Genomic DNA, 502 nt, shown 5'->3' with positions numbered 1-502 from the left:
TTTTTTTTTTTTTTTTTTGTAACGCGTTTGGGCGTTGTATGTAATAATGTGTGTGTATATATATATGTGTGTATATGTATGCATGTATGTGCTCCCGTTTTGCGCATTCGCGCTCGTGTCGTGAGTGTGTGTATGTGTGTGTGTGTGTATATATACGTACAAGTATATCTGTGTGTGTATATATACATATATATACACATATAGCAATAAATATGTATACACTTTGTGTAGATACGATATATCGGAATGATCCAGATTTTATCGTCGACGATTGTATTAGCGTTAATTAATTTCCCGTAACATCTATATCTTATTATTGCTGCAGCTTTATAGATCTCCTCTTCTCTCCTCGTCGCGTGTTCCTCGTTTTTTTTCTTTTTTTTTTTTCCTCTTTTTTTTACTTTTTTTCTTTTTTTCTTTTTTTTGCGAAAATCCATTTCCCTCCTTCCCATCATCCGGCATCTTGTTCTCCGCGCCGATGATCGACCATCTCTAACACGAC

The sequence above is a fragment of the Apis dorsata genome, unplaced genomic scaffold (assembly GCF_000469605.1).
Source record: "Apis dorsata unplaced genomic scaffold, Apis dorsata 1.3 scaffold_631, whole genome shotgun sequence".
Taxonomy (NCBI): domain Eukaryota; kingdom Metazoa; phylum Arthropoda; class Insecta; order Hymenoptera; family Apidae; genus Apis; species Apis dorsata.
The sequence above is the reverse complement of the archived record's forward strand: the minus strand, read 5'-3'. Positions refer to the sequence as shown.